This window comes from Myotis daubentonii, chromosome 7 (assembly GCF_963259705.1).
Source record: "Myotis daubentonii chromosome 7, mMyoDau2.1, whole genome shotgun sequence".
In the NCBI taxonomy this organism is placed as follows: domain Eukaryota; kingdom Metazoa; phylum Chordata; class Mammalia; order Chiroptera; family Vespertilionidae; genus Myotis; species Myotis daubentonii.
In genome coordinates this window covers 54467973-54486154 of record NC_081846.1, presented here as the reverse complement: position 1 = coordinate 54486154, position 18182 = coordinate 54467973, and the positions used below count along the sequence as shown (strand labels likewise).

General features: G+C 38.2%; 1 protein-coding gene and 1 pseudogene across 7 annotated transcripts in view; both read left to right on the top strand.

Moving 5' to 3' along the window:
* Positions 1 to 18182, top strand: part of SLC4A10 (solute carrier family 4 member 10) — a 240109-nt gene that overhangs the window by 168576 nt on the left and 53351 nt on the right. The gene's annotated exons all lie outside the window — the stretch shown is intronic.
* On the top strand, positions 3082 to 5565 carry LOC132238768 (insulin-induced gene 2 protein-like; annotated as a pseudogene).

Below are 18182 nucleotides of genomic sequence, written 5' to 3'. Positions count from 1 at the left end.
ATATTGCTATTGTTATAAGAAATATGAGGAACTTACTCAGCAGATAGAGTGCCTTAAATTGATTCATGACTTAAATCCTGCACTCTCAAAGTGGAACTGGATTTTAAAAGTCATCTAATGAGCCACTCCACTCATCAGATACTTATGTTCACAATATAACAACTCTGCCTAGAATATCTTTTTTGGAGTTTTATTTGTCAGGAGTTCCCTATTAAGTAGATAGTGAACCAAGGCCAATTTTGCTATATAGGGATTTTGTTTTTACAAAATATATATGATTTTTGTTTTTCTTTAGAGCCTTTTCAATTTACTTTAATTCAAAGGAAACGGAAAATATAAGATTTCAGATTTAGAGCAATACGGTGAAAGAGATTCTATTGGGTCAATAAAAAGATAAACAAAAATCACTGAATTGATATATAATATTGCTTTTTCAACTTATGACATTTATGATAGAAGTGCTCAGGTATTGCCTTTTGAAGTTAATATACAAGTTAGGGTTAAAAATGGTATTGGACCTATTGATCTTTCTAGTTTTAGTAGGCCAGTAGTTTAGAATTTCTCTAAGGCTGTGTTTATATACTATATATCAGTGGTTCTCAACCTTACTAATGCCGCGACCCTTTAATACATTTCCTCATGTTGTGGTGACCCCCAATTTCATTGTTACAAATTGAATATAATTAAAGCATAGTGATTAATCACAAAAACAATGTGTAATTATGTATGTGTTTTCCAATGAGACCGACCCCTGTGAAAGAGTCGTTCAACCTCCAAAGGGGTCGCGACCCACAGGTTGAGAACCGCTGCTGTATATGGACATTATATTTGCCCTTTCTTGTATTTAATTTGAATTTTTTTGTTGTATTTGTGTGTATATTTTTATATAGCAAGCATTTGAAGCAATATGTTTTTATGGGACAGTTATAGCCTCTGCATCAACCACCAGTGCTCTTACTATCTGCCTAGATATGGCCTCAAATGTTTTGAAGATTTATTACCTTTTTTGTTATTAGAATAATTTTAAATTGTTGAAATTAGACCAAAATAGTGCAATGTATAATTTTGTAAAGAAAGATGTAGTGATAGGGCTAAAAATAACATGGTTTTTAATTTATTTATTTTTAATTAGAATTTATATTCAATATTTTATATTAGTTTCAGTTTTACAGCATAGTGGTTAGACAATCATATACTTTACAAAGTAATTCCCTCAATGTTTCAAGTACCTAACTGGCACCATATGTAGTTGTTATAATATTATTGACTATATTCCTGATGCTGTACTTGACATCCCGTGACGTTTTTGTAATTATTAATTTTTACTTCTTAATCCCTTTACCTTTTCACCCAGACCCCAACCCTCATTGTCTCTGGCACTATCAGTCTGTTTCCCGTATCTATGAGTGTGTTTATATTTTGTTTTTTCATTTATTTTGTCCTTTAGATTTCACATATAAGTGAAATTATATGGTATTTGTCTTTCTCTGTCTGACTTACTTTACTTAGCATAATAACCTCTAGTCCATCCATGCTGTTGCAAAAGGTAAGACTTCATTATTCTTTATGTCCAAGTGATATTCCATTGTATATATGTACCACCACTTTTTTTATCCATGTATTTATTGATGGGCACTTGTGTAGTTTTCATATTTTGGCTATTGAAAATAATGCTGCAATGAACATATGGGTGCATATATGCTTTTGAATTCGTGTTTGGGGTTGCTCCGGATAAATTCCCAGAAGTGGAATTGCTGGGTCATAAGGCAGTGCAATTTCTAAGTTTTTGAGGAACCTCCATACTTTTTCCACAGTGGCTGCACCAATCTGCATTCCCACTGACAGTGCACAAGGGTTCCCTTTCCTCTACATTCTCACCAACACTTGTTTGTTGATTTATTGATGATAACCATTCTGAGAAGTGTGAGGTGATATCTCATCATGTTTTTAATTTGCATTTCTTTGATGATTAGTGACATTGAGCATCTTTTCATATGTCTATTGGCCATTTGTATAGACACTTTGGAGAAGTGTCTATTCAGATCTGCTGCCCATTTTTTAATTGCAGTGTTTGGGTTTTTTTTTGTTGTTGAGTTGTATGTGTTCTTTATAAATTTTGGATATTAACCCTTATTGGATATGTCATTGGTGAATATGTTCCCTTGTTCAACAGGTTGTCTTTTTTTATGGCTTTCTTTGCTGTGCAAAACCTCTTTAGTTTGATGTACCCCTATTTGTTTATTTTTTCTTGTGTTTTCCTTGCCTGAGGAGATATATCAGAAAAAATATTGCTAGAGAAATGTCTGACATTATACTGTCTATGTTTTCTTCTAGGATTTTTAATGGTTTTGAGCCTAACGTTTAAGTCTTTAACTTTAATTTTGAGTTAATTCTTCTGTATCATGTACAATGTGGTCTACTTTCATTTTTTTGCACATACCTGTCCAATTTCCCAACACTATTTATTGAACAAACTGTTTTTACCCCATTGTATGTTCTTGCCTTCTTTGTTATATATTAATTGACCATGTATATGTGGGTTTATTTCTGGGTTATTTATTCTGTTCCTTTGATCTATTTATCTACTTTTATGCCAGTACTAGGCTGTTTTGATTTTTAGCCTTGTAGTATAGTTTGATATTTGGTAGTGTGTGGCACCTCCAACTTTGTTCTTTTTTAAGATTTCTGTGGCTATTTGGGGTCTTTTTTTGGTTCCATATACATGTAGGTTTTTTGTTGTTGTTGTTCAGTATGATGTTAGCTGTGTGTTTGTCATATATATATGACTTTTATTATGTTGAAATATGTTCCCTCTCTTTCCACTTCGCTTATTTTTTTTTAATCATAAATGGGTGCTGGATTTTGTCAAATGCTTTTTTCTGCATCTATTGATATGATCATGTGAGGTCATGTGATTTTTATCTTTCCTTTTGGAAAATAACATGATTTTTAGTACTTTACTTTTTCATAGATAGCTTTAAGCAGTATACTTCTGTTTTTTGGACAATAAAATCAGAGTGGAAACAAAATAGCTTTCCCAATAAAAGCAAATAGTGAGAGTGTTATGATTAGGTTTCAGAAATGGATGAAGCGGGTATCAGGGACACTCTGAAAGCAGGCAGATGGGAAGAGCAGTTTGATTAGAGTGAGTGATAACAGTGATACTTGCCTTTTTAAAAATATATATTTTATTGATTTTTTTACAGAGAAGAAGGGAGAGGGATAGAGAGTTAGAAACATTGATCAGCCGCCTCCTGCACACCCCCTACTGGGAATGTGCCCGCAACCAAGGTACATGCCCTTGACCGGAATTGAACCTGGGACCCTTCAGTCCATAGGCCGACCCTCTATCCACTGAGCCAAACTGGTTAGGGCAGATATTTGCCTTTTTATTTATCTTCAGTTTCAAAAAGAGCAGTGCCCCCTAATTGGGATATTTTTTTGCTAGGATATATACTCATCTCTTCTTGGATTTTCAAACCTACCACTTGCTAGATACTATGCTAGGTGCTAAGGAAATCATGAATAATATTCTGTTCTCAATGAGCTTCCAGTTTAATATGGGAAAGCAGACAAACAGACATCACAACGAAATAAGTGTTGTGTTAAGGGATTGGTACAGGATGCCATGGGACCTTATCAGAAGAGCACCTAAATCAAATTTTGGGTTCAGAGATTTCCTGGATGAAGTGATATAGAAGATAAAAAAATCAGTAGGAGTTAGAAAGGTGCTGAAGAATAGGACAGCAGAGTGGTTCAGATGGAGGGAATGGCACAGGCCTGGATACAAGCAATTCATTAATGCTTTGCAATATTTGTCCAAAGTCATATAGATAGTGGTAAACAAGGAATCAGACTTAGTTTTATGACTCTGATACAATTTTCAGTATACTGATGAATAAAAATAAGCTCTCCAAAGAAACAACATGTAGCAAATAAAATAGGTAAAAGCAGAGAAATTCTGTTTGAAGTTGTGTGGAGGCAGCAATTGTCCACCCTTCCAGCTGTTTCCTGTACCCTTAGTGGCAGTTTTTAAGGTGCTTCAGACTGAGGACCACAGTTTAAAATCCCCTAGTCTAGAAAGGAAAAGGATCAGAGACGCAAGGACTGAGCCCTGGATAGTGGTCACAGCTTGAAGCCAGAAGAATGAAAAACTTGTAACCAATAGATAAAATATTAGAAAAAGGCATCAGAAAAGGACAAAACAACAACAGCAAACCCCCCACAACCCCCCCCCCCAAACATGAATAATATCAGGTTGTAGAAGTCAAGGGAAAACATTGTTTTAAGAAATCTTTAGAGAGATTCAGTATGAAATTAATAAAAAGATCAATATTAACTTTAAAAAACAATATTGGGTGGAGCAGAGAGGCATGACTAGAAGCCAGTTTGCAAAAAATTAAGAAGAGCATAGGCGGTTAAGAAATGGAGACAGTATGCCTAAGTATGATGTCAGAGAAAGTGAAAGACAGTGCCTGCCGGAGAGAGCAATGAGATTATGAGTGATAATTTGTGATAGAAAAGAACTATGTGCCCAGCCTGCATGGCTCAGTGGTTGAGTGTCAATCTATGAACCAGGAGGTCACGGTTTGATTCCTGGTCAGTGCACATGCCTGGGTTGTGGGCTCAATCCCCAGTAGGGAGTGTGCAGGAGGCAGCCAATCAATGATTCCCTCATCATTGATGTTTCTATCTCTCTCTCCCTCTCCCTTCCTATCTCAAATCAATAAAAATATATATTTTTAAAAAGAGAAAAGGAAAGAGCTATGTGTTTAAAAATGAGGACACATGTCCCAGAAGTTGGCAGAGGCAGGGGATTTCTGGTAGGTCCTATTTCAGGGCAAGATGCGGTTCTTTTGAAATGCCAATCCGGTTTAAATCACAGACAAGTCTTTTCAGCTGGGACGCCTTTTTTTTTTTTTTAAATTCTGCTGGCTTACTGAACTTATGAAACCATAGTAGAAGGAGAGATACTGGGCTCGAAAAGATACTGTTGTCCTTTTATCTCATCTGTGACTAGCTGGAGTGTAAATTTGATGATTCAAGGAGTAGTGCTGTTTTTTATTGCAGTATTTTTGGCATTAGTGTTAAATTTACTTCAGATTCAGAGAAACATGATGGCTTTTTCTACCTGATGTGATTGCAAGCTTCTTTTCTTCAGCATGGTGGGTGCCACCGTGCTGTGGCACAGCTTCAGTGGTGATTGGGTTATTATTTCCCTGCATAGACAAGCATCTAAGAGAACCACATAAATTTAAAAGAGAGTGGTCCAATGTAATGTGATCTTGAACTGGTTATGGCCTTGGAGTAAGAATTGCTTTCTTGGGAACCTTGGTCACTCAACTGCTAGTTTGTAATGGTGTTTATCAATATACTTCTCCAGATTTTCTCTATGTTCGCTCTTGGTTACCATATATACTTTTTGCTGGAGGCATAACAATGGGAAATATTGGTCCACAACTAGCAATGTATGAATGTAGAGTGATCCCAGAAAAAATCTCATCAGGAATGAAGAAGACGAAAATATATTTTTTGTACAGAAAACAAGATGAGAAGGGCATGTAAATGGTAGATATACCAATGAAACTACAGACTATAAAGTTGCCAGGATGCAGAAATGTGAGCTAATCACTGTGTTCCATTGCCCAAATGCCCTTCTCAACCAAAATTAGGGGGTTAGGAGGTATGGAAAGATTGATCCATCCTGATGGGTCATGAGGTTTTAGTGTCTCCTAGACCTGAAATGGGTGTAAGAGAAACACAGAGAATAACAATCTCCTTGGGAAATGTGACTATTGCACTTGTCTTCCATTTAGCTTCTCACCATGATTCAATGGTTTCCTGCACTACTCACTTTGAGTACATGACTCTGATAAAGTATTGCCATTACTTGCTCTTTGGAAAAGCAAAACTAATTTTTTTTTTGCTATGTATACAATGCATATATTTATTAACATACTTTTAGTCATGTGCATTAAAGAAAATAAATCAAAGTTATTGATAAAAATAATGGTTACTTTAATGTATTGTATGATCTCACCTTTTGTACAAAACATTTTGTGTTTTATGCAGTTCACATGACACTTTTAGTGGTCTTTTGTTCTTGTCACTGTGACCTAATCAGTTTTAAGTGTCATTATGCTCATGCTCTCCTAAAGTTTTCTACTAATGTTGCTGGTCTCATGCTTGCACAGTTTTTATGAGACAAACTAGAGGCCCAGTGCATGAATTCGTGCACCAGTGGGGTCCCTCCGTCTGGCCTGCAGGATCGGGTGGAAACTGGCTCTCCAACATCCCCCAAGGGGTCCCAGATTGTGAAAGGGTGCAGACCAGGCTGAGGGACCCCACCGGTGCACGATTGGGGCTGGAGAGGTTGGCCAGCTGGAGAGGGACAGTGGGAGGGTTCCAGGACGTGTCCGGTCCATCTCACTCAGTCTCAATTGGCCAGACCCCAGCAGCAAGTTAACCTACTGGTTTGAGCATCTGCCCCCTGGTGGTCAGTGCACATCATAGCGACTGGTTGACCGGTCTACTGTCTGCCCCCTTGGTGGTTAGTGCACGTCATAGTGAGCGGTTGAGTGGCCTTAGCATATCATTAGCATAATATGATTGGTTGAATGGACGACCCGACAACCAGACACTTAGCATATTAGGCTTTTGTTATATAGGATTCCTAGAAAATGTCAAAGCTAGGATGCAGTACATCTGAGCTGCAGTCTTTGCAAAGTTAATATGTCTATGTGCTCACATATTTTGCTTAGGTATAAGATATGGAAAAAAGGGCCTCATTTAATTTTCAAAGATATTCTCTATACTTGAGCTTCTTATACTTAGATTTCCTTAAAGTCATAGTTTTACCAACCAAATAACAAAATGTGATTGATTTTGTTAAGACTCTCCTAGTACCTCTGGCATCCTAATCTTATAATGTGGTAATAATATGTAGACCTTCTATTCAAAGCTATGAGCTTTCCTTTCATTGTGCCAAGAGCAAGTGTCAAGTTAATCAATTTAATTTCAAGAATATATACATTACACCAGATGATCAAGCTGAATTTGTCAAGTTAGCAATAAGTAATGAGTTTGTGGAAATAAGTTTTTCTAGGTTGCCTTGATTTTAAGAAATGCAAAAATAGAATAAAGCACTCTGCTTATGAAAGATGAAATGTTTCTTCAAATATATTGTAATAATCTAAAGCTCTCAAAGATGGCTAGCTAAGGAAAGATTGGGGTTGTATTAACTCTTTTTAGTTGGTTGGATCAAAACAAAGAGCAGGGTCGATTACTGTAGTTTATTAACATATAGGAGTTGAATAATTACAGAGCTATTAGAAGGTATGATCCCATTGCTAGGTTATGGGAAGGTTTTATTTTGGATTTTGATCTTTTTTCTATCTTTTTGTTGTTGTTTTTTCCAGCCCGTAGCCCTCTATAAAACCCTGTTTATTAAATAATAAATGTAAAGAACATAAAATGAATACCTTACATTATCACAAACTAAATTTTTAAACAGAAAAATATGCTAAGCTAGCTAAACTTGGCTAGTTCTACAAATATCAAGTAGAAATAGTGTTCAAATAAGTTAACATACAATATTATAAGTAGTAATTATTACTCATTTTTTTTTCATTTACATGGGTTTTAAGGATATAAAAATCCAGTGGAATTTTAGGAAGAACATTTTATTATGAATATTTGATTTTAAAAAACAACTCAGTTGCCTATTTAAATTTTGTCTGCTTTTTTTCCTGATTGCATGTGTATCAGTGGTTGAGAAACAGTGCTTTAAATACATTTTAAAATTTCAGCAGTTGGAAGAACTATTAAGCTGGAAGATCCCACCATTTATAGGCAAATTTATACGACAATAGGTCTCAGAAAGGCAAAAATGAGGAATACCATTTTTTCAGTTGCACAGGCTGACATATATATTAAACAAACATTTATTGGGAAATGTGGGCAAAACATTTCCTGCTTTTATAATTGAAAATAATTATACCATCGGTGCTTCATTCTTTTAGATATAAAATAATATTTTTGGAAGAAATAAAATTAACCTTCTATGAATCATTATCTTTGAGAATGGTCATCACATCTCAACAAATCAAAATACTGTGCATTTGATATAAAACACAACACCTGTGACCATTTAATGCATCTTAATGAAGAAATCACCAATACCTGCTTAGTACTCTCCCTCTAATATGGATGTTTGTGCAAATTTCTGTCCTTTCATAGCTGCTTGATAAGAAAGCATGGAAGATAAATCTATTTCAGGTTTGCAAATCTATAGTTATAGAGAAAGAAAATAGTAGATGGAGTAGATCTGAAAAGTAACATTGTTAAAAGACACTTAACAAAAGCTTACTGGTATCTACCAACCCCCTGACTTTGTGGAGGCAGAAAGATGAAGAGACATTAATCTTGTTACACAAAGGCTCATAATTCATTAGGAATAGTGAGGATTAAATAGGTAAATAATAAACTTATACTGGATACTATGGCTACTGGAGGTAAGACTATCATTACAAGCAGAATTTAGTTCAAAAGCAGAAAGGGAAAACAAAGATAGCAAGTGTTTGGATTAAGAATCAACAATAAGATGGGTTTCCAGAAATTTATTGAATAATGATTTTTTGAGTGCCTAGTAATATTTATTTGATTCTAAGATGTCAGATTTTTAATAGAGAAAAAAACTCTATATTAAATGTGCATTGTAAGAAGCATTTCTGAAATGTAAAAATATGAACAAACATGTTCATTTGTGATGTGTACCAAGCACTTTGCTGGTATAGGGGGTAAAAGGTGTGCCTGCCTTATAGTAATGGGTCCAGCATTATGGAGATTAATCGAGTGGAGTCACACATATATTACACAATAAATACATAAAAATACAATTATAAAGTTATGTTGCAAGCAATTCTGGATAAATTTAGTCATGTATATGTAGAAAAAAAAGTGATTTTAAAATGTTGAAATACAGGGGCTTATCTAAATCTGAGTTTTATCCTTTAGTTTTGATTAGTGAGGAGCAACAGGTCAATGAGCCAAGATAACCTCCCTTTCATCACCTTTCTCCCAACATCTCTGATCAACTTTGGGGTTCTGCTGTAGGCTGCAGTCCTGCCTCTCTTCCAGATGACTTCTCCACCATGTTGGCACCCTGTCTAAATTTGCAGTCAGAACTAGTTTTATGAATTCAGTTTGTATATTTTTATCCCACATTAAGATTCTTATAACCTCTCAGTTTATTCAAAATTTCTAGTTGAAATCTTTAAGATTAGTGTTAAAGATACTGTAAAAGAGCTCAGTTATCTTTACTTGTTTAACATGATTGGTCAGGTGATGTCTATTATATTACAACATGTTCAGTTAATCAATATGCATTACACATTACTATCCTATATAATAAAAGGCTTATATACAAATTGTCCCCTCGACCAGGAGTTCAACCAGGAGTTCGACCAGGGTTTGGGGCTGGCCAGCCAACCACCCTCGGCCCCTCCCCCCAGCTGGTCCCACCTCTGATCAGCTCCAATTAGGGCTGGCTGGCTGGACCCCACCCGTGCACAAATTCATGCACTGGGCCTCTAGTATTCTATAGTATGCTGGAACTATGGGAGATAAAATTGTTACATTTTCTACTTTAAAGGAGGCTTGAATCTAGTTAAGGAAATGAGAAAAATAATATTATTCTATGTTCTTCCAAAAATTCCAATGGATTTTTATATCAAAATCCATGTAAATGAAAAAAATTATGAGTAATAATTGCTACTTATAATATTATAAGTCTAGTTTTATTTCTTTCAAAACATTTCATTTTTTTGTGTTTAAAAGAATGAAGCACCTATGGTAGAATTTTATTTTCAATTATAAAAACAGACTTTAGGGAGTAAGAGAGGTGGTCCTCACTCACTGTGAAATCATATCACTTGGTGTTATGAGTTGAATTGTGTTCCACCAAAATTCGTATGTGGAAGATCGAAACCTTTAACTTAGATTGTGATTATATTTGGAGACAGAGCCTTTAGTGATAATTGAGGTTAAATGAGGTCATGTGGGTGGGTCCTAATCAAATCTGACTGGTGTCCTTAAAAGAAGAGGAAATTTGGACACAGAAGAGAGACACCAGAATGCACAGGCACATTAAAAGGAACATGTGAGGCCACAGCGAGCGGGCAGTATCTGCAGGCCAAAGAGAGGCCTCCGAGGAAATCAAGCTGATGACACTTGGATCACAGACTTACAGCCTCCAGAGCTGTAAGAAAATAAATTTTGATTTTTTAAGCCACCCAGTTCTTGGTGTTTTGGTATAGCAGCCCCAGAAAGCTAGTATACTGAGTAAATGCTCTACAGTAGTTTAGTTCTATTTATCTTTGGAGTTGTAGGAGCAAACTCTCTGAAGTCGTTCCCCTGTTAATGGCCACCCTATCCTTTCAGCTGTTCTGATGAAAAAAACCATGGATTTATTTTTGACTACTCTCTGACACACCCAGACTTCTTAACAAATATAATGGCTCTCTATATAAAACTTAAACACTACTTACCACCCTCTCTTTCTCCATCATCTCTTGTCTAGATTATTACAATTGCCTTTCAACTGGTGTCCCTGATTTTACACTTGCTCTCACACAGACTGTTCTCTATGAAGCAGTCAGAATTATTCTCTTACAGCCCAAGTCAGAGCATGTCACACTGCTTCTCAAAGCCCACTGATGGGGCTAGAAAACACTGTATGCTCATAAATATGTTGAAAACATAATAAGAACTACTGAAAGAAATATGTCAAAAATCACAGTAACTGATAGAAAGACTGATTTTCTTTTTGTTCTTTATTTTATAAATATCCTTTAGTCTGCTTTTATTATTTCGGTAATTCAGAATACTTTTGAAATAGAAAAAAGTATAGACATAAAAACACGTTTGACTTCTACAGATAGATAGATCATAATTCTCTGACTTTATGCCACATATTAACACCTAACTTGCTACAAAGCACTCTAGGGGTTAATTTAGTCAATAAAAAGACTTAAAAAAAAATAATCACAAACCATTACTGTTTAGCACACACAGGAAGGTACTGATAATAACTACAAAGACAAAGGAGATCATCTGTAACCCAGGGACTCAAATTAGTAATAATGTTGAAGGCAGTTCTACCAAATTATGTTTTCTAGAAGACAGCCACAGGCTCTTCTGTTGTAAAGAAGACTGATCACCTCCATTAGCCTTGACAAAAGCAATGACTTCTGGATGAGGGCATTTAATTATAATGTTTATCTAATCACTCTGTAGTCATTTACATAAACAAGATGGCTTACAGCGCACACATGGGTGTGGGGAGGGGAAGTGGCGGTAAAACATAGTGTTTGGTGAAGAGTGTATTTTAAGCCAAACAATTCAACATCATAAGTCAGAATTACTGACATTTTATACTGGTGGTTCAAAAAATGTAATAAAAAAGTGCATATGCAATCCATTCTATTGCCTTTGGATTACTGAAATTTCTAGTCTAGTAACAATAGTAATAACAATAATGATACCTAACACCTAATTTGAATTTATTTACACCAGATTCTGTTCTAGGTGCTTTTACCTACATTAACTAATTTACCTTTGTAATAATACTGTTAGTTGAATACTATCATTATCCCAACTTTTTAAAAAATATGTTTTTATTGTTTTTTTAGAGAGAGAGAGTAAGGGAGAGAAATAGAAACATCAACAAGAGAGGAACATGATCCATCAGCTGCCTTCTGCATGCTCCCTAGTGGGGGATTGAGCTGGCAACCAGAATCAAACCAGTGACCCCTTGGTTTCTGGGTCAAAGGCTCAACCACTGAGTCACATTGGCTGGGCTCATTATCCCCACTTTAAGAAAACAGATATAGAGAAGTTAAATAACTTGTCCAAAGTCCCTCCAGTAAGTGATCATAGGAACCATGGCTAAAGAGACTAAAGTCCAGTATTCTAAGCACTTATATACCTAAAGGTTATTATTATTATTATTTTTTGCATTAGCATTTCTATCTTATGGCCAGAGTCACTAAAAATTACTTTGGATAAAATTAACAGAAGAATTTAATCCAAACTTACATTTTATTTGCTTATATTGCTGTCTCTAGTTTTTTTGGTTTCCCTTTTCTTTTCTTTTTGTAGTTTTCGATTGGAGTTATTTAAGTCCATCAGTATAGGTGAAAAACAGGAAAATGGGATTTTTTTCCTCATTTTATTTATTTAGAATATCTGCTTTTGATGTTTAAGAGCATAAACTCTAAATAGCCAGAGCCTTCTTTGAGCTTTTTCAAACGTCTTGTCCAAGGCTGCAGCCTCTAAGAACTCTCTGCTGAGATTCCCGGTATCAGAGGTGGGGACTCAGGAAAGAGCAATGCCTCTGTTTCCTTAAGGCGGTGGTTATCACATCCGCCTACCTCAGGAAAGAACACTGGCTACTTTTGATACCTGTGATGTATAAAAAAATCTTTTAGGTTAAAAAACTTATTTCTTCTCGTTGGAATTCATTTATGGATGAGAACTATTATTAACAAGAGATAGGCCTGACAAGCAGGCATAGGTGACTAATGTCCACTTATAAATCTGACTCTCCAAAAAGTGTCTTTTCTATGAACTCACATTTTTATACCAGATTTCTTAGTACTTTCAGAACATCACTGTTAGAATGTCACTGTACCCCAGGAATGGAATGACACATTCTATCACTGTCCTCACTGACACCGCACAGTGGCTGTGAAAAAGAAGCCAGGCTGGGGGAATGGAGCACACAGCTAAGTGAAGGAAGTCATCCCAGGCCAGGGTGAGACGCAGCTGTGAGGAACAGGAATCTGGAGAGCGCTGGTGTAGTTATCGTGATATGAGGGCAGGTCTGCTGGGTGTTTTGGGAGGTGATACCGTACAGGAGAGGGGTCCTGAAAGGGGAAGCTAGGAAGCCCGCATAGTGAAATGTAGATCACTTCCTTGTTCTGGAGCCATCTCTTTGATCTGGCTCTGCTGATGGAAATGGCACAGAACTGCATCTAGAGCAGCGGTTCTCAACCTGTGGGTCACATATTGTTTTTGTGATTAATCACTATGCTTTAATTATGTTCAATTTGTAACAACGAAATTGGGGGTCACCACAACATGAGGAACTGTATTAAAGGGTCGCGGCATTAGGGAGGTTGAGAACCATTGGCCTAGAGGAAGCACATTGTAGCTGCAAGTGCAGAGGTTTCAGGGTCAAACAGACCTGGATTCAAATGTAATTCTATCAGCATGTATGGCTTTGGGTAAGTCATCAAACACTTAGTTTCCTGCATCTATAACATGTAGAAATCAAACTATTAAACTAGAAAACGAAGTGCCTCATGTTATGCATGTGGCAGCTATATGCATATCAGATAGATATGTATAAATATGCAATAGCTAGTGGAAGCTTATATGTGCATTATACACACACATATGTCTGTACATAGATGTATTAATGGGTCTACTATAGTGCTATTTCTCCTTTGTTATGTTACTTCCACAAGAAACTTGCCATATATTTTCTATTTTACATTTAAGTTTCCTTTTATCTTATAGAGCTATGCTTTTACAAAATTTTCAGAATATGCACATAATTCCTATTAAAAATGGTTTTGGGCTGCTTTTTCTTAGGTAAATTAGCAGAATAACTAACTTGGAGAATTCTAATCATTAGCTACCTAAAAAAACAGGATGTTTACCGCATGATATAACAGATTCAGGCAATATGTTACTAATTTACTTTAACAAGAAAGAGAGTATTGCTCCTAATGAATAATATTAACAGCGTTCTTTTGGGCACCACTACTGTGCAGTAGTCACCGCTGGTATCTTTATTTGAATTCATGACAAAGCTGGGTAAGGATTTGAGGCAGGTCTTCTGTATATTCAAATGGTTTGACCTGAGCCATAGCATATGTATGTGCCTAGGCAACTATCTAACATAATTATTCTAATCTAGCAGATTAAATCATGTTTATCATTCTGCAAAGACGTTAGAGAGCATATGCCAATTCCGGAAACCAGGCACACGTTCACAAGGCCCTACATTTAGTAGTTCCTGACCAATGGATTGGGTGCCGTCTATCAGAAGGACCTGAAGTTCTACCTGGCAGGTCACCGAGCAGCCCTCCAAGCTGTTTGCTGCTTCCTTCCTCCCACATGCTTCCTTAGTTAGGATTCCCAATGGGGAGGTCAAAGCAGGTAGTACTTTTGTTCCACCCCTCACTGTCTCTAATATACCTTATTCTCAGAATCACTCTGGGATCCAGTTTCAGGAAGATGAAAAATATCTCTTCCTCACAAGGTTGGAGGTCCTGGACATGACCTTTATAAGATTTACTTTATATATTTTTTCCAATTCTTACAATTTACGCCAAAAATTGTTGGAGATACCTGTCCTTTTAAAAATGACTTCCCATATCGATTACATAATGAATAAAATAGTTGATACATATTTGCTTTCTACCTATAATTTTGAACACAGTTATAAATATTAGTTTATGGATTAACTCTGTACCAGGTCCTCTCCTAACCCACCTGGTGTTTTTTTTGAAATAATAAAATGTATATCTCTGGGGCCAACATCCATAAATCCAGGATATTCTCAGCCATCTTGTTCTGCTATAGTATGAAGTTAGACTAGAAATAAGACAATGCTAAGTGAAAAAAAACTTTCTTTGCCTATTCCACCTCTCAAGGGCTCCATTTTTTGGAGTACAGACCAAACAAACATCCTATGGCCTACCGCATCCTTTTCCATGGTACCAGCCAGCTGCTGAGCTTTAGTTTCTCCTTTTTAAATGGGGATAAAAATACCTGTCCTACCTCTCATAGGAGTGATTTGAGGTTCAATGAGATTATATCAAAGTATTTTAAAACCCACATAACAAACATATGTGATAAGGTACTTTATATTGAGCATCTACTAAATTCTAGGAATAGTACTTTACATATGCTATAGTACCCCTTTAAAGCCTCAACATGACCCTGCACAATGGTTATAATTATATTTGATGTAAGATGAGTTAATAAAAGCTCAAAAATGTTCTGTGATTTCCTAAGGTCAAATAGGGCCAAGGAGCAGAGTCAAGATTCACTTCAATATTACTTCCAAATGGAGGCTTTACTTTTCTTTCCACTCAGAGCTCAGACTTATTAATTATCCTAAAGAATGGCAGGTGGCATCAAAAAAGGTGGGAGAATCGCCGAGTAATATGCCCCTTCAGCTGATGAAAATATCTTTGTAAAAATCAATGCTTAGAAGAGATCACCTGAAAACCCCAGGGCTTCATACATTTTTAAAAAAGCTTTTATGTATTGAGCATAAAATAAAAAGAGAAAAAAATAGATCCTTTAGATGAAAGAACAATATGGTATGCCATCCCAGCCAGGTCCAAGCTTAGGGTTTTCATAAGTTTCTTTGCAGACATATTACAAACATATACACACAGAGCAAATAAGACAAAACAGGGAAACATAAGAACTTCCTTTGTTTTTGGAAAATAGATGGAAACAACAGAAAGTTCTCAGAAATGCAGAGAGAAATTTTTTCACAATTGCTAATCTACACTAATAAAAGAGAAAAATGGTAATTGGTGTACGACGATACCCTTTTCATTGGCTAATCAGGGCTATATGCAAATTAACTGCCAACTATGATTGGCAGTTAACTGCCAACTAAAATTGGCAGTTAACTGCCAACAAGATGGCGGTTAATTTGCATATGTAGGCACAATGCAGGGAGGCGAAAGGGAAAGCAGGAAGAAGCCCCCTGCCACTGACAGTGATTGGAAACCCAGGGGGGAGCTAAGAGCTGGGGGGCAGGGCAGAGGCGGCCCTGGGGCCGCCATTGCCCTGCCCCCCAGCCATGATCGGAGAATCAGGTGCCTTTGCCGCCCTGGCCAGTGATAGCAGGAAGTAGGGGTGGAGCCAGCGATGGGAGCTGGACACGGTCGAAGCTGGCAGTCCCGGGAGCTAGGGGTCCCTTGCCTAGGCCTAAAGCGGAGCCCACGATCGCGGGGCTGCTGCAGCTGCGGGTCCCCACTGCCCAAGCTGGACGCCTCAGCCAGAGGCGTTAGGCCTGGGCAGGGGCGGAGCCTGCAACCGCGGGGAGCTGGGGGTCCCCTCCCAGGCCTGACACCTCTGCCGGAGGCCTCAGGCCTGGTCAAGGGGCCGATCCGGTGATTGGTGATCGGAGGGTGATGAGGGTCAACTCCTCTGGCCGAGGCATCAGGCCTGGGCGGGGGGCTGAGCCTGGGATTGGGGGGAGATGATGGTCCCCTTGCCCAGGCCTGAAGCCTGGGTCAGAGGCGTCAGGCTTGGGTGGGGGGTGGAGCAAGCGATCAGAGGGAGATGGGGGTCCCCTGCCCAGGCATGATTCCTGGGCCAGAGGCCTCAGGCCTGGGCGGGGGCCAGAGCCAGTGATCGGGGGGAGATGGGGGTCCCCTGTCCAAGCCTGACACCTCTGGCGGAGGCATCGGGCCTGGGCAAGGGGCCGATCAGGTGATTAGAGGGTGATGGGGGTCTACGCCTCTGGCTGAGGCATCAGGCCTGGGCTGGGGGCAGAACCAGTGATGGGGGGAAATGAGGGTCCCCTGCCCAGGCCTGACACCTCTGTCAGAGGCGTCAGGCCTGCGCAAGGGGCCGATCCTGCGATTGGAGGGTGATGGGGGTCAACGCCTGAGGGCTCCCAGTATGTGAGAGAGGGCAGGCTGGGCTGAGGGACACTCCCCCCCCCCCACACCCAGTGCACGAATTTCGTGCACCGGGCCCCTAGTATACTTCATATTAGAATTTGTCTATGAATTCCAACTTGAGACTTAGAAATCAGATCTTGGAGAAACTAGCAGATCTTATATATGTAGTAACATAGATAAGGTATCCATGGCTCTAGAACGTCAGGCCTTACCTTCTCTGCCTCCCACACTTTTGACAGAAGTCAAGGCAGGATCTTTTCTATCACAATTCTCTACTATGTCCACTGACTCTTTCAAGACCTCTCAATGGCCTGAGCACTTTTCCTCAATAACATTCCCTCAGAGCTTGAGCTACAATTATTCTAGCTATGCCTACATCTAATCTTTTTAATTAATGATACGGACTTTATATGAGGGCTGCGTGACCTACAAAAACCACAGCAACAATGGAATAAACAAATCTTTCCAAAAATCCTTTGAAGCTGCCCTACTGTTCTCACTTTAACATTCAAAATAGTACTTACTAGGGCCTGCAAGGCTCACTGTCCAGTCTGGGCCTTGCCTCTCTCACAGCCCCACCCCATTTCTTTCCCCACCCCGCTTCTGATTCAGCCGCACTGACCCTTCTGAGACAATCTGCTCCCTGACCCAGACCTTCCCCCTGCTGTTGCTCTGTCTAGTCCACCACACCACCACCCTGCCCACACCATTTCTTACGAAATTTTGTTCAATCTCAGCTTAAGCCTCATTTTCTTAGTTTTTCCTGAGCACATAGACTCAAGGCTTCTTAGCAACCTAGGCTTCTTTATAGCATATTTCACAAGTGTATTTATATAATTAAGTAATCGACTGTTTAGTATTTCTCTCCTGCATTAAAGAAAGCCCCCAGGACCATGTCTCTCTTATTCAATGTTACACTTAGCATGGTGTCTTGCTAAGTGTAGTATTGAATTAACTTTTTAATTCACTTTAAAAAATAACTTACTAACTTTTTATTCAGTTAAGCATTGTGCATAGTAATACCTTCATGACTAGACTTTCAATGGATCATTTTTTTGTGTGTGTCGCCATACATATAGAACAAAACATACTATAACCTGGGTTCACCTGAAAGCATAGCCTGAGATAGAGGCTTTCTTAAAGGGTAATTGATCTTAAGGAGCAGGAGTAAAGAACCAGAGAATGATTACTTCAGATGAGTTGTATTCCCTCAAAATTTATATGTTGAAGCCCTAGCTTCCATTGCAATTCTTAGGAGATAGAGTCTTGAGGAGGTAATCAAGGTTAAATGAAGTTAGAAGGATATGCTCCAAATCTGATAAATGATATAAATCCTATATAATAAAGAGCTAGTATGCTAACTAGACCGAACAGCCAAATGACCTTCCGGATGAAGCCGGGGCTACAAGGGCCGGCCGAAGCTGCTAGTGGCTGTGAGGGCCAGCTGAGGCAGCCAGGGTT